Raw genomic sequence first — 24,746 nt, forward strand, 5'->3', positions numbered from 1 at the left:
ATACTCAGATACAGTGCTAGGTAATAGAACTGTAAAGGAAGATATTTGAAGAGAATTTAGTAAGAGAATATCTAGGAAAAACTCACTGTGTTTTCTCCTATTCTCACACACATTTCTGACCCTGGGTTGTGGGTCTTGCTGCAACGACCAATTCTGACACCAGCTGGATGTCCTGCTATTCAGTTCCATTCTGAGACTAACTGGTAACCAGGTTAACCACAATGTCTGTCTGACTTGGTGACAGATTGGAGGTTCCCACGACCCTCTCTTTGGATTCAATAACTCAAAACCCAGGAAAAAGTTACTTATCATTGCTGATTTATTACAAAGGATATTTTATTGCTTTTTTTTTTTAGGGTTGCGCCTGTGGCATATCAAAGTTTCCAGGCTAGGGGTTGAATCGGAGCTACAGCTGCCAGCATACCTGCAGCCACAGCAAAACCAGATCTGAGCCGAATCTGCCACCTATACCAGAGCTCACGGAACAGGATCCTTAACTCACTGAGTGTGGCCAGGGATCAAACCTGCATCCTCATGGATACCAGTTAGGTTGGTAACCTACTGAACCACAACAGGAACTCCCACAAAGGATATTTTAATGGGTAAAATGAAGAGGCATATGAGGAGATAGAGAGGGCAAGTTCTTGGCAAGGTCTGGAAGGATTGTGAATGCAAGAGTTTCTGCCCCTTTGGGGTTGGGCTATGTCACTCTCCCAACACATGGAAGTGATCACCAACCCACAAGTCCTCTGAATCCTGTATTTTGGGGATTTTCATGGAGGCTTCATTTCATGGCCAAGATTGATTATTAACTCTACTTCTAGCTCTTCTCCCCTCTCCAGAGAATTGGGGAAGGGGGTGGCTGAAATTTCCAAGCTTCTAATCATGCTTGGGTTTTCTGGTGACCAACCTCTCCATCCAGGAGCCCACTCAGAGTTGCCTCATTAGAACAAAAGACATTCCTATCACCCAGGAAATTATAAAGGTCTTAGAAGTTCTGGGTCAGAACCCTAGGATCGAAGACAATATTAGAACAAAAGATTTTCCTATATTTTTACCACTATATATTTACCCAGGAGTTTCGGGTCAGGAATCAGGGGCAAAGACTAAATATATATATCCCGTAATATTTCACAGGCTCTACTTACCAAGGTGTCGGCTGCTGTGTAGGAGGTACCCAGCACGTGTATCAGTAGTCTCTGTTTCCATGCCAAGAGCTGCCGGGACCCTGGGAGGGAGCAGTTACAGGAACCCAGAGGCAGATTGAGCTGTTTGGGCGTGGTCACCTGACAGGAGCAGAGACCTTTGAAGTGACCCTCCTGAGAAATAAACACCCTACCCTTGCTCTCTTGCCCACTGCACGCCACCCCTCCCCCTCTTTGGCTGAACCCAACTGGAAGCCAGAGGGCAAAGCAGCCTAGTGGTGCAGCCTGGGCACAGAGCATGGTGGAGAAAGTGGAGAGAGGATCAGGGGAGCAAACACATCCAGGTGGAAGACATCCACACAGCAGATAACCCAAAGTGTCTTTGAAGATCCCTGAAGTTCCCCCCTCGGCCCCTCCCCCATGTCATCTTAAACTTTGAGTGACTTAGCATAAAGTGATGGCAAATGCATAAAATCCTTCCTTTATGCCCTTACCTCTGAGAGGACTGCTATCTTTCAGCCGTTCAACCATGGTTGTTTGGCTGAAGTGGTGGAGAATTCTGTAATGTAGAAGATCAGCAAAATATCAGACTTCACACACGCAAATGCCTCGGGGGCCAGGCAGGTGAAGCAAATCAGGCCAAATAAGGCATCAGTGGATGCAGCTGCAGGCAGCCCGAGAGTGATCTTGGCCTCTCTTTCCTAATGATAGCTCCATTCATCAGCTTTTAGTTAATGGTGATGAGCAACCACAGTGCTGACTAGTCACTTCCAGATGTAGGCTCTCCTATTGTAGGGGTGTAGAAAAGGGACTAGGGAGCTTGACAAGAGTGAAGCCATTTTGCTGCCACTGTCCATCTTGGTGAACTTAAGGTGACTCATACGAGGGCTTGGAGAAAAACAAAGTCATTAGGACTTGAGAAACTCCGGGCCCTGATTGTTCTAAAGATATTCAAAAATAGCTAGATTGTACTTATTGTTCTAAAGATATTCAAAAATAGCTAGATTGTACTTGAGGTTAATCATTAAAGTAACAATATAAGAAATTCTGTATGGCTATACATCTTTCTGTGTCCTGCATGTAACTAAAGATTAATGTAGCATGTTAGACATGTAAGCAAGCACTATAAATGTATCTTCCCCTTTCTGGTTAGGGTCCATGATTAGGAAGTGATTCCCCTGTACCTGCTGGCGTAATAAAGCTGTTCTCCATCTTCCTCGAGTGTCCTCTGAGGTGATTGCTGGGAATTCTACACCACTATGCCCTTCGAAAAGACCCATCCCCCAGTAACTATGGGCAGGAGGCTACCTGCACGTCTGGAGTCCTACCAGTGCAGTGTTGTTCTAAGTGCTTCACCTGAATTAGCTTCTTTAATCCCTCCCACGTCCCTACAAAGAAGAATAATTATGAGCACTAAGTTACAGGTGAAGAAACTGAGGCACAGAAATGTTAAAAGTCCAGGTAACCTGCTACATCTCTTCAGCAGCACATTCTGGGAAGGACTGTCTTGCAGGCAATGGCCAAGGGGATTACATATTAACTTTTGAATCTTATTTGAATCTAACTTGGTTTAAAAAAATGATTTGTGGTGTTTTTGAGTTCCCTTGTGGCTCAGCAGGTTAAGGATCCAGTGTTATCACTGCAGCAGCTTGGGTCACTGCTGTGGTGCAGGTTCAGTCCCTGGCCCAGGAAGTTTTCACATGTTGTAGGTGCAGCCAAAATAAATAAATAAATAAATAAATAAGTTGTGGAGTCTAGAATATTTCACTTTTGAAATGTATTCCAAAGTATATTATTAAGGAAATAGTAAATCTGGAAAATAATAAATTGTACCTTTAGAGGAGCTGGATGTTTGCGTGGCCGTTAATCTCTTGGGGTTGGAAGTCATAGCAGCCTCTATTTGTTTGGACATCTCTCCATTCTGCTATTTGTTTTATTGGTTTATATCTTTCAAGAAGTTTTTTTCTTAAATTGCATTTTTTTCCTTTTTTTTAAATTGAAATATAGTTGATGAACAATTTATGTTAGTTTCAGGTGGATTACATAGTGACTTGACATTTCCATACCTTTTGAAATAACTACCACGATAAGTCTAGTAACCATCTGTCCCCATACGAATTTATTACAATATTATTGACCACATTCCCAATGCTGAATACTACATCCTCATGGTTTACTTATAACTGGAGGTTTGTACCTCTTAATCTCCTTCACCTATTTCCTCACCCCCATACCCTCTCCTCTGGCAACCACTCATTTGTTCTCTGTATCTGAGTCTGTTTTCATTTGTTTTGTGCTTTTGCTATTTAGATTCCACATATAATTAATATCATACAGTATTTTTATCTCTGTCTGACTTATTTCACTTAACACCCTCTAGATCTATCCATGTTGTTCCAAATGGTAGGTTTTATTTTTTATGTCTGAGTAATATTCTGTTGTACATATATTATATATTGTTACATATAACATCTTCATCCATTCATCTATTGATAGACATTTAGATTGCTTCTACAGCTTGGCTATTGTTAATAATCCTGCCATGAACATAGGAAAGCATGTTTATTTTCTAATTAGTGATTTTGTTTTCTTTAGGTAAATACCCAGAAATGAAATTGCTGGATCATATGGTAGTTACACTTAATTTTTTGAGGAATCTCCAAACTGTTTTCCACAGTGGCTGACCCAATTTACAATCCCATCAAGAATGCATAAGAGTTCTCTTTTTGGAAGCTTGTATCTTTTCAAAGAATCAACTTTTGGGTTTATTGATCCTTCCTATCATTTATTTCTTCCATTTCTTTAATTTTTTCCCTTATGCTTATCATCATCTTCTTCTTATGTTTTTGGGTCTATTGCTATTTTCAATTTAGCATGAATATTTAGGTGACTAATTTTTAGTCTTTCTTCTTTTCTATAACAAACTTTTTTTTTTTTTTTTAAATTTTTAGGGTCTCGCCCACAGCATATGGAAGTCCCCAGTCTAGGGGTTGAATTGGAGCTGCAGCTAGGGGCCTAAACCACAGCCACAGCAATGCAGGATCCAAGCCATGTTTTCGACCTGGCAATGCCAGATCTTTAATCCAATGAGCCAGGCTGAGGTTAGAACCTGCATCCTCATGGATACTAGTCAGGTTTGTAACCTGCTCTGCCACAACAGGAACTCCCCCTTTTTGGGGGGGTGTGAAGGAGAAAACTATAGCTTTGTTGCTTTGCCAGGCAAAGAGGGACATAGCAGGCTAATGCCTTAAAGACTGTGCCCCTATTACACGCTTTTAAGACTATAAATTTTGGAGTTCCCGTCGTGGCGCAGTGGTTAACGAATCCGACTAGGAACCATGAGGTTGCGGGTTCGGTCCCTGGCCTTGCTCAGTGGGTTAACGATCCGGCGTTGCCATGAGCTGTGGTGTAGGTTGCAGACGCGGCTCGGATCCCGAGTTGCTGAGTTGCTGTGGCTCTGGCGTAGGCCGGCGGCTACAGCTCCGATTCAACCCCTAGCCTGGGAATCTCCATATGCCGAGGGAGCGGCCCAAGAAATAGCAACAACAACAACAACAACAGATAAAAAGACAAAAAAAAAAAGACTATAAATTTTCCAAAGAATCAGTTTTGCTGCATCTCCCAAGTTTTGTCATATATTCTTATCATTTAGTTCTAAACATGTTTTTTTAAAACATTTCTGTTACGTCTTCTCCTTCGGCCAATGGATTGTTTAAATGTTCTAAAATTTCCAAATGTAAGGGAACACTATTTGTTTATTTATTTTTTGTAATTGAGTCTCATTTAATTGCATTGTGGTCAGAGATCTTGTTCTGTATGATTGACAGCTATTCTTTTCAATTTGTTGAGACCTGTTTTATACCTTAGTTCAGCAGTTCTCAAGAGTAGTCTGCAAACCCCTGGGGATTCATTCCCAAGACCCTTTTAGGAGAACTGTGAAGTCAAAACTATTTTCATAACAATACTGGAACATTATTCACATTTTTCACTATGTTGCTATTTGCACATGGTGAGTGAAAAAACTGCTGGTGTCCTAGCACACATCCAACTGTACCAGCAGCCCTTGTATCCCTCACCACCACAAACTTGCAGGTGGAAAAAAAGCCAGTTTCACTTAAGAATGCCCTCGATGGGAGTTCCTATGTGGTTAAGCAGTAAAGAAACTGACTAGTATCCATAAGGATGCGGCTTAGATTTGACATAGCTGTGGCTGTGGCACAGGCTGGTGGCTTTGGCATAGGCCTGCAGCTGCAGCTCCAATTCGACCCCTAGCTTGGGAACTTCTATATGCCCACATGTAGCCCTAAAAGAGCAAAAAAAAGAATGCTCTTGATGAAGCATTAAAATGTAAAAGTTTTAATAAGTCTTGATCCTTGAAGACACATCTTTTTTATTATATTCTGTTTGACAAAATGGAAACTACACATAAAATACTTTTGCTCTATTCCAAAGTATGATGGTTTTTCCCATGGAAAAGCACTTGTATGAGTAAGCTGAAAAGAGAATCAGCTTTTTTTTTTTTCTTCTAAATGAAATACTTTTTTTTTTAAACTGGAGAGAACAGCTGACAAACAAACCTTGGTTTTTCAGGTTTGGGTATTTGGCAATTATTTTCTTGACAATGGTTGTAGTAAGCCTGCCACTTTGAGGAAAAACTAATAATAATAATTATTGTCAGAGATAACATTTGAGGTTCCAAGTGAAAAATTTGAATTTACGAAATATTGTATCCACTGTCAGCTTGACAGCTTCCTAATAAAAGGACTTTTTGGATGAGATTGGTGGTGATACCAAGTCTAATTTTAAAAACTACACATTGTGGAGTTCCTGTCATGGCTCGGTGGAAATGAATCTGACTAGCATCCATGAGGATGCAGGTTCGACCCCTGGCCTCACTCAGTGGGTTAAGGATCTGGCATTACCGTGAGCTGTGGTTTCACAGACACAGCTCCAATCTGGCTTGCTGTGGCTGTGGCGTAGGCTGGAAGCTACAGCTCCAATTCGATCCCTAGCCTGGGAACCTCCATATGCCACAGGTGCAGCCATAAAAGACAAAAAAAAAAAAAGTGCCAATCCAGAAACCATTCAAAGTTTTAAGTTTTGCTTTATTTAGAAGAGAATAAAGAGCTTTATTCTGGATTGGATGAGGTCAGGAAGTGGGGGAAATTCTATGATTGGGTTTCTTAACAAATCTTATCTGTATGTCCACATCCCTACCCCAGAACCAATGAATGTTAGCTTATTTGTAAGAAAAATAAAAAAAAGGTGTTGCAGACAGTTGTAATTAAGTTAAACATCTTCAGATGAGATTATTCTGGATTATCCAGGTGGGTCTTAACTCCATGCCAAGTACCCTTACAGAGAAAGACAGAGGGAGGCTTCAGAGAGACAGACAATGGAGTGAGGTGACCAGGGACCAAGGGACTCTTGGAGCCTCCGGAAGCTGGAAGCAATACGGAAGGAGTCTCTGCTCAGGGATTTAGAGGGGGTGTAGCCCTGCCGACACCTTGCCTTCTCATGTCTGGCTCCAGCACTGGGGGAGAATAAAGTTCTTTGTCTCAAGTCCCTAAGCTTGTGGTAATTTATTTCAGTAGCCACAGAAAACTAACACAGAAGAACCAACGGTCATTCAGGCAGACTAGGGAGATGTTTGGTAACTCCTGTGGCTTAGACAATTTCATGGTCTTGTCTTCGTCCTGGTCCATCCTGGTCCTAGAGTGGCTCTGTCTGATGGGGATGTCCTTAACCACCATGGCCAGCTGGGAGTGCCAGGCCAGCTCCTGGCAACACTAAGTCCTGCTTTTCTCCTACTCATGGGTGAGGCTGGACTTTCTTCATGGACTTCAACAAAAACAACCTTCACAACAAATGGAAAGAAGCTGTGGGGCGAACCCAGCTGTTTTCTATTAAGCCGAGTGTTACAGAAATTTGTCAAAATGTGAAACAATGCCATCTTGCCTGCTGTTTTTAAAAAGTTTTTATAAAAATGTCATTTATGTTAACATACAATGGTATTATTGTTGTTAATTTAAATAAAATCGTTGTATTTATTAACTTAATAAGCACACAAATCATCCGCCCAGGTTTTTGGAGGGTTCGTGTGTGTGTGTGTGTGTGTGTGTGTGTGTGTGTTTAGGGCTGCACCTATGGCATACAGAAGTTACCAGACTAGGGGTTGAATCTGAGCTACAGCTGCTGGCCTATGCCACAACCACAGCAACACCAGATCCGAGCTGTGTCTGTGACTACACCACAGCTCACGGCATTGCCAGATCCTTAACCCACTGATCGAGGCCAGGCCTCGAACCTGAATCCTCACGGATACTAGTTGGGTTCGTTACCACTGAGCCACAGTGGGAACTCCTGTGTTTGTTTTTGTTTGTTTGTTTTTTTTTTTTGGCTGCACCCATGGCATGTGGAAGTTCCCAGGCCAGTGACTGAAACTTTGCCACAGCACTGACCTGAGCTGCTACAGTGATAACACTGAATCTTTAACCTGCTGTGCCACAAGGGAACTCCATCTTTCAGTTTTAATTTCTAATATAGTACATATCAATCAATACAACTTCCATAAACAAAAGTTTTTTGGAGTCTTCAGTAATTTTTAAGAGTATAAAGGGCTCCTGAGACCAAAAGTGTTAAGAATCACTGGCCTAGTTCATTAGCAATTTTTGTAAATATACAATATGTACTGGCTAATTGTTGAGAACAGGTTTTCATATATGTCCACTAAATCAAACTTGCTAAGTGTTCTCCGCATGTATATTTTTACTCAGTTTTGGAATGCCTAACTTATCAATAATTTGGAGAGGTAAATTGAGATTCCCCACTTGGATGATTAATTTATCAATTTCTCTCTGCAGTTATGTCAACTTTTACTTTATATCTTTTAAAGACATCTGATTAAGGCAGGCTGTCTGGCTTACTAGCTGTGTGATCTAGGGAAATTATTTCCTCCAGGCTTTATTTTTCACATTTGTAACACGTGGATAAGAACAGGACTGCCTCATACAGGTGCAGTCAGTAAGTATGTGCTACTGATATCTTCACCAGCAGTGATTAGGAAGAAAAAAGGAGAACGGTTGGATGTATTCAGTTGTGATTTTGGCTGGGGAAGAAATATAGGTGGATAAGGGTAGTAAGGTGGAAGATAATAGTGGGAGTATAGGCTGGATAGGAAGAGAATGACGACTGACTTATAGGGAGAAAATGCAGCGGACACCTTCATGAGAGGAAGGACATGTATGGTGAGAGGGGGTAACTGAGTGAGCTGCAGACAATTGCTAGGGTAAACTGGAGGTCCAGTGGAAGGTCCCAGGTATGGGTGGAATGAAGGGGCCTGGGTGATGGACTGGCTGTCTACGCAGTTGCTGAAGCCACACAAAATGGGTGGTGCTGAATGGAAACGAGACCCCAAAGTCGTCTTTACTGGTTTGACCAGTGGATGAGCAGGTGACAGTGGAGCAGCAGGATAGCACAAATCTGAAAGCAGAAGTGATGCTTTGAGAGTGGCACTCACCACCCTGCTCATCGTCCTGGGGACTTGGGAAAACTAGCACCTGCACTGGGGGCAGGTACAGAGTAACCAGTCCTTCAGGAGAACGAGCTTTCATGGCAAGAAGATGGAGGAGGAGCTTTCTGGGATGGGGGTGGGGAGCTGACAATGCTTCAGAGCGCATTTACCGTGGGGCAGGGTATGGTGTTAGGCTTGAGGGAAGGAACGGTGGGCCCCGGGGTTGAAGGAGAGAAAACACAAGAACTTTCCATCTTGAGCCATGGCCAAGGATGAGAAGTGTGTGAGGCACGCTGGGATTGGCCAGTTGCAAGGTTGCAAATAGCATTCCAGACAATGAGGCCCAGTCTAGGGCCCAAGATTATGTCAGTTTCTTAATGATCTAGACAAGGAGGAGGGCAAGGAGGGGTAGTTATGGACAGATCAATGAGAAAGAGGATTTTCTAAATGAGTTGGTGCCCACCTGCAGTGCAGTCTGGTGCAGTCTGTTCCACTTGGTAGTGAATTCCTCATCATTGCTTTTTTGGGGTTGTTTTAAAAGAAGTTAGATGAGTGGACATCTTCCGTGGATGCAGAGAGGAGGGCTGGGTGGCAGGACTTCCAAAATTTTAAGGGAAAAAAAAAAGCAAAAAACAAAAAACAAAGAAAAAAAAAACCCTTAGAATTTGAGTGTAGTATTGACTATGTCTCCCTCTAGTGGCCATTCTGCAGAATTAACAAAAATGAATTTAAAAATCTCTAACCAAAAGGCTAGTGTTTGTGGCTTTTTCTGTCAATTATGCATGAAATTCAGTCACCTGTGCATTTTTTGTTTGAATCACCATGGTGATTTTTTCTAAATCAAGAATATATCTATGCCAGGCACATAAAGTCTAAGGATGAAGCATAAGACAAATTAGATCCCTGCCTTCATGGGGCTGACATTCTAGTGTCAGGAAGGAGGTAATCAATAACCATTACCTAAGAAAGTTGCAGCTTCTGATTAGTGCTGTGCTAGAAATCAACAGAGTGCATTTACTTTGGGTAGGGTGGTCAGGGAAGATGTCTTTGATAGTTAAGATGAGAAGAGGCAGAGCATATTCTAGGCAGGTTTAAAAAAATGCAAAATCCCAGCGATGGGAAAGAGTTTGGCCTATTCTGATTGCTAACAGAAGATTGGCACAATTAGAACAAAACTGGCAAGTGACGGAAGGCATGGGTTGTGGCTGGGTGAGATGGCTGAGACCACATCATGCTACCCTTGCAGAGCTGGTGCCGGAAACCTCAAAAGCCATGGGAAGCTCACTAAGGACAATTTTCATCCTACTTAACAGGCTGCACTTACTCTAAAAATTAATTTGTTGAAGTTATCTGTACCCATACTTAGCTTCTAAACCAATGAGAACTATTTTTTATTAATTTTTTTTTTTTTTGTCTTTTCAGGGCCACACCCATGGCATATGGAGGCTCCAAGGCTAGGGGTCAAATCGGAGCTGTAGCTGCTGGCCTACACCACAGCCACAGCAATGCCAGATCCAAGCCGAGTCTGCAACCTACACCACAGCTCACCCAACACCAGATCCTTAACCCACTGAATGATGCCAGGGATCGAACCCGCATCCTCATGAGTACTAGTCAGATTCACTTCCACTGAGCCACAATGGGAACTCCCCGATGAGAACTATTTTAAAATGTGAATTTGATTTCATATTAACTCATTTGCTCTGTTGGCTCCTGAGACCATAGATTTCCTGGGTACTAAACATTCTTTCTGCCTGGGCATTTGGTAGTGAACTAAAACTGGCCGTTGAATTGGAAACATCAGGTTCTTTGCTGAAAAACATTGCCACTTGCTTTGGCCATTGTTCTCTTGAAGGATGTGAGACATGAACAGCACATTCAAGACACTTAGCTTTTCCCAAGGAGAAAATGGAGGGAGCTTTCTCTGTTCATGAAATTGACTTCTGTTTTTGAATTACTTCATCCAAACAGAAGACTTACTGGAATTAGCTCATCCCCAATGTATGATTGTTCTTCTGCAATGTGGAAATTTGAAAAACTCAACATCACTTATTCTTTGTGAAGGAATTTCAGGTAAGAGTTAAAAATGTAGAGCTCCATGGAGAGTAGTCAGTCTTTTTTTTTTTTTTCTTCTTTTTTATTTTTTGGCTGCCCCTGTGGCAGGTGGTAGTTCCCAGGCCAGGGACTGAATCTACAGAATAGCAGTGACCTGTGCCACAGCAGTGGCAATGCTGGATCCTTAAGTGTTAGTCCACTAGGGACTATAATCTAAATATTTTATAATCTAAATATTTTATAATCTAAATATTTCTTACTTTAGAAGCGTGTGAGAAATGAAGCACGTGGATGCTAGAAAAGGCAGCACAGTGAAGTTTGTAAGAGGAAAACATTCAGTGCGACCCCACGGTGGGCAGATGGTGGGCTCACAAGCAGTGCATCCACTGTGCTGTGCTATGTGTAGACGCCTGTGTGTTTGTGCTGAGGAGTCTGTCTTAACTACCATGCGTCAGCACCCCCAGCTAGAGAGGTGACAATCTAACAAGATGACAATGGTAAAGCTCACTGCATCAGACCATGTGAGAGATGTGAGTATGTTAGCTTTCCAGTCAAAAGTGTAACATTAGACTCTGGTTCCAAACAGGCAGCTATGAGAATGGTACTTGGGCAGAAGGAGGCAGGGAAGAGGGAGAGAAGAGGCATATGATTGTATCATTAAAGGTGACATGATACAAGCAAGATTACATCAGGGCTGTCTATTTCCACCACCACCCACCCAAAATACCACCTGAAATACAGGGAGTGGGAGCAACAGTTTTACGACTGAGACATTCAGATTCAAACAAAGATTGAATTTTTATTATTGTTGCAAATTAAATCATATTCTAAAAATATTGGTATAAGCATAGTTTGAAATATTTGAATTAGGTATATATCATCTTTGAAAGTGAGTATTGCCACATGATTTTAATGCCCAAGTTTGCAACTTTTATATATAATCAAGACAATGCTAAGTGATATTTAATTGTTTTGTTTATATTTATAGGGCTATTTTATTGTTTTCCATAAAGCACATGATTAACTTAAAATTGCAGTTTATTACTTATTCCAGCTAAAGTCATGTGATCTGCTGCTCAGTAAGCTCTTGGCCACGTTTATTCCTGAGAGCAATATGGCTCTGGAAGTGAAGCTGCTGTATGTCAGAGAATGCACACCTACTCAATGAGGCCAAGTTAGCCACCAGAAGTTCTGTGCATCATATTGTTTATACCCAGAGCTTAGGATCCAGCACCAAAAGCCTCCAGATTTAGTCAACATGCTAAATAATTATCAGTTATACCTATATGATAAGTCAAGTTGAAGATAAGTGTTGGTTAAAGAGCAGACAGAGTTTTGGAAGGAAAAATCAGGTCCCAAAGCTATTTTTCTCTGCCTAGAATGCTCTCCACTAGGCACTTCATGTGGTTTCTAAGTTCTCAACTTAAATGGATACATCAAGGAATAACGTCCATAAAAGAAACAAAAACAAGCATAAATAAAAATAGGTCTTGAAAGAGAGGTCAATACCTGGGACAAACTCTAGATTGGAAAAAAACTAAGAGTTAGTAAATTGAAAAAATATCTTGAGAATAACAAAGGCTGGAATGGGTGTGGAGGAAACAGAACCCTCCTACACTGTTGGTATGAATGTAAATCGGCACAGTCACTGTGGAAAACACTATGGAGGTTCCTCAAAAAAACTAAAAATAGAGTTGCCATATGATCCAGCAATCCCTTTCCTGCATATATATACCTCCATACAAAACTATAATTTGAAAAGATACATGTACTCCCATGTTCATAGCAGCACTATTCACAATAGCAAAGATGTGGAAACAACCTAATTGTTTGTCCATCCACTGACAGATGAATAGACAAAGAAGCTGTGATACATATGCAAATAGAATACTACTAAGCCATATGGATGGACTTAGAGATTATCACTAAGTGAAGTCAAAAAGAGAAAGACAAATACCATATGCCATCACTTATATGTGGAATCTAAAATACAACATAAATGAACATGTCTATGATCAGAAAGAGACTCACAGATATAGAGAACAGACTTGTGGTTTTCAAGTGGGGGTATGGGGGATGGAGGGATTGGGTGTTTGGGATTAGTAGATGCAAACTATTATGTATGGAATGGATAAACAACAAAGTCCTACTGTAGAGCACAGGGAACTGTATTCAATGTCCTGTGACAAGCCGTAATGGAAAATAATATGAAAAAAGAATACATGTATTCTTATATATTCTTATATATATGTAACTGAATAAAAGACTATATATATTCTTATATATTCTTTTATATTATTAAAATAAAATAAAAAATATATATTCTTATATATTCTTTTATATTATATTAAACTAAAATAAAATTCTTTTATTTTATATAATATAAAAGAATATATGGATTCTTATATATATATATAACTGAGGCATTTTGCTGTTCAGCAGAAATTAACAGAACATTGTAAATCAACTATAGTTCAATAAAAATGTTTAAAAAGTATGCTACAGAATTAACCCAACATCCAATATAAAACATATATATACACACACACACACACACACACACACACACACACATATATATATACACACATATATGGAGTTCCCATGTTGTGGCTCAGCAGAAATGGATCTGACTAGTATCCATGAGGACACAGGTTTGATCCCTGGCCTCACTCAGTGGGTTAAGGATCCAGTGTTGTTGTGAGCTGTGGTGTAGGTTGCAGACATGGCTCAGATCTGGAGCTGTTGTGGCTGTGGTGTAGGCTGATGGCTATAGCTCTGATTTGACCCTAGCTTGGGAACTTCCATATGCTGCAGGCATGGCCCTTAAAAGACTATATGTATACATACACACACACAGTTAAAGATGTGAAGAATACATTTTGGAGGCTTCCAACATAACTAATAGGAGTTCTAGAAGAAAAGAAGGGAAGTAATTATGGAGAAGTAACATATGATGAGATAATTCAAAATTTTCTATAATTGAAGAAAGATGTATATTTTCAAATGGAAGTTCATTCCAAATACCAAGAAGTATATATAGAAATAAATTCCACAGAGAGGGCACATTGTAGTGAAACTGCCTCATAAATAGGAAATTTTTAAAGGAGCCAGAGAAAAAAGACCTATTATCCACAAAGGAAAGATAATTAAATGGACATCTATTTTCTAATCAATATGATAGATGTCAGAAGACAAAAGAGCAACATTATGAAAGTGTTGAGGAAAAATAACCATCAACCAAGAATTTTATACCTAGTTAAACTTTCAAAAAGGGAGGGTAAAACTTGTCACAGACTCTCACTGAAGAAGCTATTAAGGATCTTTTCCATTGAGAAGAAAACTGAGCCCAGTCAAAAAGCATGGCATGTAAAAACAACCAAACGACCAAAAAGAGTGAGTATAGGAATAGATAAAATATATCTGGAAATGTGTTTATATGACTGAAAAATCCCTCGTAAAACAAATGTTTCCATGTTTTTACAAAGATGAAAATTCTCAATAATATTATGTGCATGCACTAAATGAGTAGTAATTATGCAAAGTTATTTAAAACAGCTTACCCCTCACCTAGCTTTAGCAACAATCAATATTTTGCCAATTTTGTTTTGTCATATTTTGCTAAAATCCTTAACAGCATATGAATATAGAATTATTTTTATTTTATTTTATTTTATTTTATTTTTTGGCTGTATCTGTGGCATATGGACATTCCTGGGTCAGGGATCAAACCAGTGCCACATTTGTAAACTGAGCTACAGCTGTGGCAGCAATGCCAGATCCTTAACCCACTGCACCACAAGGGAACTTCCAGAATAATTTTAGGATGTATTAAAATTTATGGTTAAGAATATATCATAGACATTTAAGATAACCTAAACAAATAGATAAATATACAATCTATAGATTCTAAAATTGCAGTGAGTCTCTGAAAATTTATTATTCCAAGAAGACAAGAAAAGAAGGGACAAAAGCTAATAAAAAATATTGCAAGTAGTAAATAAAAATAAGATGGTAGAAATAAGTCTAAATACATCACTGATAAAAACAAATATAAACAAATGCACATATTGAAAGGCAAGAAGCTATCAGACTTGATTATACTTCTTATAAGAGATACGCCTACAACAGAATGACAAAGAAAGATTTAAATTAAAGGAGGGCAATACATTCAAGAAAGAATAATCAAAAAGGAAAGGGTAAACAAAAAAATTATATAAAGAACTTGTTCTCATCAAGTGTCAGCATAAAGGGAATAAAAAGAGAAGCCACAGTGAAGGGGATTAAGAGGAACAAACTTCCAGGTATAAAATAAATAAGCCACAAGGATGTAATACACAGAATAAGGAATATGGTCAATAATATTGTAATAACTTTGTATGGGGAGAGTTGGTTATTAGACTTACTGTGGTGATCATTTCATAATGTATGCAAATATCAAGTCACTATGTCAGACACTTGAAACTAACATAATAGTATAGTTCAATTTTATATAGTATATATAGTATAGTTCAACTTTATTTCAATTTTAAGAGAGAGAGAGAAGCCACAAACTGGGAGATGCTACTTGCCACATGTGTCTAGACCATATAAAGAAAACCCAAGAATAAATAGGAGAAACAATCCAATGTAAAGAGGAGCAGGAGGCGTGTATGGACATTTTAGGGAAGAGGAACCCCAAATAGTAAATAGACACATAAAAAGATGTTCAACCTCATTAGTTATCAGGAAATGCAAAATAAAAAGCAGATTCTTTTTCACAATTACCATACTGGCAAAAATTTTAAAGTCTTATCATTTCAAGTGGCACAATAAGAACATGTATTCGGATGATAGAAAAAACATTGGCACAACCTCTATGGTAAATAATTTGGCATAACCTAGAAAAGATTTCTCACCTGAAAAAAATGGGATTAATAATGATACTCATCTCAAAGAGTTGTTTTGAGGATCAAATGATTGAACACCTTTTGAGGAAGGTATTATTCTTCTCATTTTTTCTTATAAGGAAATTGAGCCACTCAAAGGTGTAAGTAATCCTGCCTGTGGACTGAGAAAATCTATCTGCAATGCATTTGAGGGACAAAGCATGAATATTCAGAATGTGTAAATATATCTTGTTGATAAGAAAAAGCATATTCACATAAGAAACTTAAATGGCCAATAAACATATGAAAAGATACTTAACCTTTTAACAGGAAAAGACAAAAAAACAATACAATGTCAATGAAAGATCAAAATGACACTGAGGTATTGTATCAAACCTACTGCTGTGGGACTATAAACTGATTCAACTGCTTTAGAAGCAGTTTGTCAATATCTAGTAAAGTAGAAAATGTGCAGAGCTTGGGACTCAGTAATTCCTCTCAGTGTATGCACCAGAGCAGGGGTCTTCACACTGGGTTATGCATGTCCTTGTGGTTGTTATATGAAGATTTTGCCAGGGTACTGGGATACCTATAGAGAAACTTCCTTGTATACTACCCACCCCTCATACCACCTGGCAACTCCGTGGCAACTTGCCCATCCTTTCTTTTGTAATTGCTTTTCTTCTACTCTTCAAAAGAAAAAAAGGCATACTCCTTCTTCACATCACAATGACCAGGATTAGTGTCATCAACCTAAACTGCTTTGGTTTTCTTTTCTACTAAATAGAGTTGTCTAATAATGCATATGGAATTACTCTGAATTTTATACACAATTTAAAAAATATTTCCAAAAGTCAAGCACTACAGTACATATACATGCACATATTTATTGAAAGAAAATCATGTCTTTTACATTATTCTTGCTTTCAGAACCCATTATTTTAGGTACATCTTGCATTACCTTATTATAAATTAAGCATGAGAAACAGCATATAGATTTACTTATGTTTAAATCATTTACTACAGGAGTTCCTGTTGTGGCTCAGCAGAAACAAACCTGACTAGTATCCATGAGGATGCAGGTTTGATCCCTGGCCTTGCTCAGTGGGTTAAAGATGCAGTGTTGCTGTGAGCTGTGGTATAGGCCAGCAACTGCAGCTCCAATTAGACCTGCAGCCCGAGAACCTCCATATGCCACAGGTGTGGCCCTAAAAAACAAACAAAACTACAAAAGAAAAAAAAATATATTAATATTAGAATACATAATTTTGATCTTGATTTGATGAGTCATTATGTTCAATAATTTTATTTGATGAGATAGTTTATTTTCTGATAGTCCTTGAAATATGTAGTAACATTTACTTTAATTAAAACTCTTAAATTCCTTTTAGCTCCTTTTCTTGCCTGTTTTTGTTGTCATCATATATTTTATTTATTTATTTATTTATTTATTGCTTTTTAGGGCCACACCTGTGGCATATGGATGTTCCCAGGCTAGGGGTCGAATAAGAGCTACAGCTGTAGCTGCCAGCCTGTACCACAGCACAGCAATTTGGGATCCAAGCCACGTCTGCAACCTACACCACAGCTCATGGCAACACCAGATCCCCGACCCACTGAGTGAGGTCAGGAATCAAACCTGTACCCTCTTGTTTCTGCTGTGCCACAATGGGAACTCTCTGTCATCATTTATTTTAACTCTCTACATATTTCAAGCCACATAAAATATTGTTTGATGCAGATAATATTCATATACTTACCCTTTCTAGTGCACTTCATTTTTTCCTGCATCTTTGTGCACCCATTAGGGATTACTTTTCATTTTTAAGTGCAGGTATGCTGGCGAAAAATCTCTCCATTTTTGTTTTCCTGGAAAATGGCAGAACTTTGCTTTCATTTTTGAAGAATATTTTTCCTGGGTATAGATTTCTAGGTTGGCAAGTATTTTCTTTCAGCACTTACAAAGACATCTTTCTCTTGTTTGGTTTTCATCATTTCTGTTGATAAGACAAATCTCAGTACTGTTGCAGGTTTTTTTTTTCTCTCTGCCTGTGGCTTGTGGAAGTTCCCGAATTAGGGATTCAACCTGCATCACAGCAGCAATCTGAGCCACTACAGCGACACCACCACAGAGGAACTCCTGTTGTTGTAGCTTTGAAGGCGATGTTTCTTTTCTCTGTGGTTGCTTTGAGTTAGAAAGGATTCTGTCTTTCTATTTAGTTGTTGGCAATTTTACTCTGATGTGTCTAATTGTATACTCTAATATTCATTTTATTTATATTTATTCTATTTGGATTTTATAATAGTTCTTGAACCTACAAGTTGATGCTTTCATTGGTTTTGGAAAATTCTGGGAGGTGGATGACCCATGTGTTTAGTATGTTATTCTATGTGCTTTATAATTTGTTACAAATATTTCAAAAAATGTTTTAAAAGTAAAATGGCAGGTTTTGCCTCAGGTACTCACCTAGGACCCTACTCCTACTTATGTGCATAGATGTTACTCTTCACTCTTGAATTCCTGCTTGCCTTTTTGATTCCCTAGTGCATTTTTTTTTTTTTTTGCCAAGCCTGTGGCATGTGGAAATTCTCAGACCAGAGATCAAACCACAGCAGCAACCTGAGCCACTGCAGTGACACTGCTGGATCCTTAACCTGATGCATCACAAGGGAACTTCTCTAGTTTACTTCTTTAACAAGATTTCAAGTGGGTTTTTTTTTTGTTTGCTTTCCTTTTTAGGGCTTCACTCATGGTATATGGACATTCCCAGACTAGGGGTCAAGTCAGAGCTGAAGCTGCTGGCCTACACCATGGCTCATGGCAACGCCAGATCCTTAACCCACTGATTGAGGCCAGGGATCGAACCTGCCTCCTCATGGATCCTAGTTGGGTTCATTAACCACTGAGCCACAAAGGGAACTCACAAGGGTTCTGCTCATGAATATGTATGATCAGACCATCCAAGATGGCTATTCTCTTGCTCTTTGTACATCCCTTGCTTGGCCAGTCCCTGCCTCAACTACACTTTACTCGCCTAACTGACCTTCCCTCTTAATCCTAGAGCCTAATCAGTAACTGCCTATGTGCTTGTTTTCCAGCCCGAGCTAGTGATTGTTCTAATCCTTAGGCCAGAAGAGCTCCACCTTCTGGTTTATCAAAAGGAAATATCTGCCTTATGACAGTCTAACCTGAGGGGCAGTGAGGGGTCTGCCCCTCAGCTGGTTTCCATGGTAATGGATGAGCCAACCTGATGTCAGTTCCTCCTATAATTTGTAACCTCATTCCCCCACCCTCACCCCCAAGCTAAGACTGCTGCAGTGTCCTGCCTGCTGTCTGTCATACACAGTGGGTTGTTGCTTTAGGACCTTGCCTTCGACATATTAAGATCTCCTGTCCAATAAACCATTGATATCTCCAGCACTGTCTCCAGGCTTAAGTCTTCAGCCTTAGTCTTAAGGCTGGGCAATTCCAAGGGTTGCAAACCCAACAGATCTGAGAATTACTGCCGAAAATTCAGCAGCTTGAAATAAATCTTGAAAACTAATATGAATGCAGAAGCTGCATGAAGAGGGACACTTGAAAGAAATCAAGCCTTGCCAAAGATGCTAAGATCTGAAGGTAGGGAGAAGGAGAGAAGACACTGCTATAAGGATTAAATCTATAGAAGCAGATATAGGGGCAGAAACATGTCACTATAATCAGACTCAAGGAAAATGCAGAGGTCTGAGAACTTCAGTGCTGACGTTAAGGCCCAATGAGATGCCCAAGAAACAAATAACACATGAGGAGGGGAGGCAGGGAGGAGAGGAGTTCCTATCATGGCTCAGCAGAAACAAATCTGACTAATAAGCATGAGGATGAAGGTTCAATCCCTGACCTTGCTCGGTGGGTTAAGGATCTAGCATTGCCGAGAGCCTGGGTGTAGGTTGCAGATGTGGCTCGGATCTGGTGTTGCTGTGGCTATGGCATAAGCCAGTGGCTACAGCTGTGATTCGACCCCCTAGCGTGGGAACCTCCATATGCCCCAGGTGCGGCCCTAAAAAGATAGGGAAAAAAAAAGAAGAAGAAGAAGAAGGGGGAAGGGGATACAGTGGGGAGGAGGTAGAAAGGGAAGAGGGGAGGGGGGAAGAAGAGAAGAAGAAAAAGTGTTATCCAGGATCATAAGGGCTGAGACTATGCTTCCAGTTATTCACAGTCAGAAGAATTTGCTAATTCTCTGTAAGGAATACATGGCCAAACAAAAATATATTCATTAACGTAGATCATAATCAGCTGGGGTTAAGCAAACCAGAGTGTGACATATGGAGACAAACATTCTTATTTTTTTTAATTTTTTTTTGTCTTTTTAGGGCTGCACTCACAGCATATGGAGGTTCCCTGGCTAGGGGTTGAATCAGAGCTGTAGCTGCTGGCCTACACCACAGCCATAGCAATGCAGGATCCCAGCCACATCTGTGACCTACACCACAGCTTGTGGCAATGCCAGATCCTTAACCCTCTGAGCAAGGCCAGAGATCGAATCCACATCCTCATGGATATTAGTTGGGTCCATTAACGGCTGAGCCATGATGAGGGCTCCCATTCTTATTTTGATTTCCACTTTGTCCTATCTATGTGGTCTTGGCGAATAAGATGTCCTCTGTGTCCTTAGTTTTCTTGAAATAGAGATGATGATGATGATGATGATGATGGTGGTGGTGGTGGAAATAATCACCTTACCTTCCTTCACTGGGCTATGGTGAGAAACAGTACTGTCAACTAGTGAGGAGCATGGGCCCTGGGGTCAGGTGGAGTCAGTTCAAATCTTAATTGTGATACTTATCTGGGTGTAATGGGTAAATCTCAAAGTCTTTAAGCCTTAATGTGCTCATTTGTAAAATGGAATTAATGATGGTACCCTCAGGATCCACCAGAGTACGCTGAGATTTTTGCACAATGCAAGATGTACAGTAATTAATATTCGCTCTTATTATATAATTGAGAAATGAGTAGAAATATATTGAAAATTATAAAGAGTTATGCAGTTATTAACAATTACTACATTCATCATGTCTTATTTTGGTTCTTTAAACTGATTCTTTCTATTGTTTCCAGAGTCCCAAGTCAAAGAACAGTCCAGGAACTGTCACTATATGCAGTGTGGTTGATGTGAGGTGGACTGAACAAACCATTCGGACAGGAGCTTCCTGGGGTAGGGTGTACTTGATGCTGGTTCTGGAAGGGATTATCCATGCTGATTCCACACAGGTCTTAAGAGGATCTAGTTCTCCAAGGGCACTGTAAGTGCTTTGTCGTCCTCTCAGTCTTAGGCACCCCGCAAATGGGGTCCTTTGTGGGAGGATGTTAGAAAGAGCAAGACTCAAAAGGCATATGAGAACTAAAATAGCTCTCTTTTGCGTAGGGATGGTTCTAGAGTGAGAAACCATTTAAGTTCCCCTTTCCCCTAATGTTAAGTCCCCTGTGACATGCAAAATTTTATAAATATAGAAAGCAAAACTGAACCTATTTAAAGAAATAGAAAGGAAGGTAAATATTTCTATATCCCCCAAGTGCAAATATGAGACAGATAATTAAAGAATTTTTAAACATTTCAAATACCTATTTTTTAAATATGTCGTAGATTCACATGGTACACCCCTTAAAAGCACAAATGGTACACATTTCTTCCCCTTTTCTAGGCACTCCTATTCTTCTCTAGATTTAACTACCACACCCAATGTCCTACATCCCCTATATTATATTTGTGTATGTATATATGAGTATGTGTATATGTGCGTATATGTACACACACAGCCTGGTTAAAGGGATTTAATTTATGCAGTCATAGAAGTTGGCTAAAAAATCCTTGCAAGGCTATTGTCACTGTGTTTGATGCTAGAGCTTGAAATCTGCAGGATAGGCAGTTGAGGAGATAAAAGAGGAGAAAGCAAGCTGCGACCCGTGAGCATGGGCTGGAATCCATGAGGATGGACTGGAACCTCTAACAATTCTCACTGCCTCTGACTTGGTGTGGGTGTGCTGCAAAAGAAGCTAGTACCCTTCAAGAGCTAAACACGCACCTGGATCCAAGTTTGGAGAAGCTGAAGGAGAAGCCAGGGGAAGGTGGAGCAGTTGCAGGCCAATGAGGTGAGCCAACAGATAAACAATGATGTGTGTGAACCACATCCGTGCCTGCTTCTACTTCGTAAGCATCAAAATCAAAATGGCTGTGGCTTTACTTCTGCCTTGCAAATCTCATGCAGAAATGCCTCTTCAGGCCCACCATAACTGGATGCAGACAGAGAAAGGAATTCGGGGAGATACAGTTCAGGCTAGCCAACACATTACAAAGGTATATAAGTAGCATTTTAAAATTCTTACACAAATACTACCGTACTATGTAGCTCCTTTGCACCTTGCTTAGAGGACGACCATATCATTATTTATAGATTTGTGTCATTCTTCTTAATGGTGGCACAATGTTTCATTGTGTTTACGTTGTTCCAGTTCTTTGCTATTTCAAATGATACTGCACTGAATAACCTTATGCATACATCATTTTGCATATGTGCAGGTGTATATGTATGATAAATTCACTTTCTGGGGCAAAGGGTTTCTACACTTAAAATTCTGATATATTGCCTAATTGCTCTGTACAGAGGTTGCATCAATTTGTTCTCCTGTTAAAATATGATAGTTTCTGTTTTTACATACTCTTGTAACACAGTGTCTTTTCAAATCTGTTTATCTTTGCAAACACAGGTAAAAAGCATATTTCAGCATGGCAGTGTGATTATAATTTGCACTATTATTACGACGAATGTGTTTGATCCCTTGGGGATATTTCTGAAAAAGGAAAGGAAAAAGTTTAGAAATTTCAATCTGGATTGAATTCAATATCCATTTAAAAAGTTACCTTTAAATACTGGCCACTCAAAAAAAAAAAAAAATACTGGCCCCACTTCTTCCAAAACACCTTAGATGTTAAAGAACCTCTCACTGGTAACAAATGATAATATTGTAAAGCTTCATCATTTTAACAGAAAGCAAGAGAGTAATGTGCAAGCTGGGAGTTGGTAAATCTGCTTTGTTCTTAGCTTACAGTGGAAACATAATATACATAGGTTTAATTGAGGACAATGTCTTATAAATATGATTTAATACAATTATACATCTTTAGAACAATCTTGAATTGTTGTTAGTATGAAAAAAAAAAGCATAGATACTAGAAATAAACTTCTAAACTACCCCTGAGTGGTCATTAATACCAGATTTTAAATATATCTACAACCTGGGTGTTCTGTGCAGATCAAAGTTATCAAACACAAGTTTGAGTCAGTATCATAAACCTGTCACTTTTGGAGATGGTGAGATTCTACCATGTTTCTTTTTCCCTTAGTTTTTTTCATTCTTAGGAAAGGATTGACACTTTACTTGGGAAGTAATTATTTTGAAAAAAAATGTCAGGGTGTTCTTAGGTATGTCTGGCATAGTATTAAGGTCCATTTTATAACTCAGATATCTCTGCATGGTTTTAGGTCTTTTAATATTTCTTAGTTGATGGTTATTCAATTTAGTAGGACTTTTTTTAATAGCTCGGCTTTCATTCTCTGAAGTGTTTTCCCAAAGGAACTCTGATCTCTTCCATGGGGAACAGGACTAGCTCCCTCCTGGGAAAGTTCCTTTCGAAAATAAGTGGGTAAGACATAGAAAGCAAACTTACGGTTACCATAGGGGGAAGCGAGGGAGGGATAAATTTGGAATTTGGGATTAACAGAGAAACACTACTGTCCATAAAACAGATAAACAAGAACCGACTGTATAGCACAGGGAACTAAATTACAATATCTTATAATAACCTATAGTGGAAATGAATCCCTCTTCATTTATCCACTCTTCAACAACAACAACAACGAAGTATGTAGCCAGTTCACGTGGCTGGTGTTTATGGTGGTATTCCTCTTTTTTTGTTTTTTTGGTCTTTTTGTCTTTTCTAGGGCTGCACTCGTGTCATACAGAGGTTCCCAGGCTAATCGGAGCTGTAGCTGCCGGCCTACACCAGACCCACAGCAACGCGGGATCTGAGCCACATCTGTGACCTACACCACAGCTCACGGCAACGCCGGATCCTTAACCCACAACCTCATGATTCCTAGTCAGATTCACTAACCACTGAGCCACGATGGGAACTCTAACTATCCTATACTCTGGTTTCTCTTCAGATCATATAAATCTTTCACCTTTTACGTTTGCTAAAAACACTCCGGGAACACTACCGATGTGTCTGTGTGAAGTTGATATTAATTACGTCTTCTGGTAAGTGTAGAGGATGTTTTATTATGGCAACTCATCAGTGATAAGTACGTTTGAGTGGAAGGAACACATTAATACTTAGCTGTCATATATACCTATTTGTTTTGCCTGTGAAATAAAAATTTCCTTTTGACTGTGGTCAAGGAGAGTCCTCATTCTAACAGTGGGCTAACTCTTATTAGGAGAGCCAAGAATTGTGAAGGGTTTATGATTTTTAACCTGCTTTCAAGCTAACGGGTTAGTCTGTCTGTTTCCTGGATGTTAGAAGAAGACAAACTTCCTGGGTCAAAAACGAAGGACTTCATTACTCATGGCACAGTAAGCTGAAAAATGTTCATGATCTCATTCACTCCCCTCGCCCCCAAGTCCACAGGGGCAGTGCAGAGGCAGGCCCAAGGGAATGATATGTACACAGTGGGTTTGTGTTATAGCTGCAGACTGTGAGCTTAGGAACCACTAATCTTTTAAGGGGGTTGCTTGCTAACCTGACCAAACATTGCCCTGGACAGAAGCATCTTTATTATCTTGCACAGCAAACATATCTTCCCTCTGTCCTGCAGGGAGACACTATCTTTATCTTCTAAGGCTGTTCATTCGAACAGATATTCCAGAATAAAAGCTGCCACAAGATGAACAGAAACACAAAGAACTCATGGAGAACTGTTTGCCAACAAGAAGTAGGAATATTTCCCCAGCCGATTATTAGGTCTGAGTTCCTATTTTTCTTCTGCATTATGTTTTCTGGCCTAAGCATATCCAAGACATCATTCTCTGGATGAAGTATCATGTTCTGCTAGCAGGTATCTTTTATATGTGTACAGGATTGGTTGGGAAAGATTCTGGATTAGGAACATAGGATATGGAGAACTATA

General features: G+C 39.7%; 1 long non-coding RNA gene across 1 annotated transcript; it reads right to left on the reverse strand.

Moving 5' to 3' along the window:
- Positions 1–1,081: 1,081 nt before the first annotated feature.
- LOC125126835 (uncharacterized) lies at positions 1,082–21,846 on the reverse strand. Its single transcript, XR_007134800.1, has 5 exons — positions 21,642–21,846; positions 17,342–17,450; positions 9,122–9,255; positions 1,640–1,704; positions 1,082–1,286 (listed from the first exon to the last, which is right to left on the reverse strand). It is a non-coding gene; the product is annotated as an uncharacterized LOC125126835 (long non-coding RNA).
- Between the last annotated feature and the right edge of the window lie 2,900 nt (positions 21,847–24,746).

This window comes from Phacochoerus africanus, chromosome 5, assembly GCF_016906955.1.
Source record: "Phacochoerus africanus isolate WHEZ1 chromosome 5, ROS_Pafr_v1, whole genome shotgun sequence".
NCBI lineage: Eukaryota > Metazoa > Chordata > Mammalia > Artiodactyla > Suidae > Phacochoerus > Phacochoerus africanus.